The sequence below is a fragment of the Eimeria mitis genome, genomic scaffold, assembly GCF_000499745.2.
Source record: "Eimeria mitis Houghton genomic scaffold, Emh_scaff536, whole genome shotgun sequence".
Taxonomy (NCBI): Eukaryota; Apicomplexa; class Conoidasida; order Eucoccidiorida; family Eimeriidae; genus Eimeria; species Eimeria mitis.
Genome location: NW_013573635.1, coordinates 3958 through 4428, shown reverse-complemented (window position 1 = coordinate 4428; position 471 = coordinate 3958). Strand labels below are relative to the sequence as shown.

At 34.8% G+C, this 471-nt stretch overlaps 1 protein-coding gene across 1 annotated transcript in view; it reads left to right on the top strand.

The window, feature by feature from the left end:
- EMH_0015410 (uncharacterized protein) overlaps positions 1-471 on the top strand; it is a gene marked incomplete at both ends in the record, with an annotated part of 7108 nt that overhangs the window by 4128 nt on the left and 2509 nt on the right. The window lies entirely within an intron of this gene.

Sequence of the window (471 nt, the reverse complement as noted above, 5' to 3'; positions counted from 1 at the left end):
AGAGACGGATATTCTCTCGCGTACATCTAAACAAAAAAAAAAAAATAAAAAAAAAATAAAAATATAAATGAAAATATAAATAAAAGTATAAATAAAAATATAAATAAAAATATAAATAAAAATATAAATACTTGTCTCCTTTTTATTTTATTATTTATTTTGTTCTTTATTTATTTTATTTATTTATATTTTTATTGGAGATATAGAGCGAGAAACAATACATACCTAAACCCTAAAACCCTAAACCCTAATACCCCTAAACCCTACCCCGCTATAAACCCTAATACCTCTAAACCCTAAACCCTAAACCCTCAAAACCCTCTAAACCCTAAACCCTCAAAACCCTCTAAACCCTAAACCCTCGACTGACAGCATGAAGGGTTTCAGGTAGAGGGGGGAGAAGGCCTGGGGGCGGCCGCTCCCACTGGCCGCTTAGGGGGTTATAAAACGCCACCACCAATGGGTCCCCCC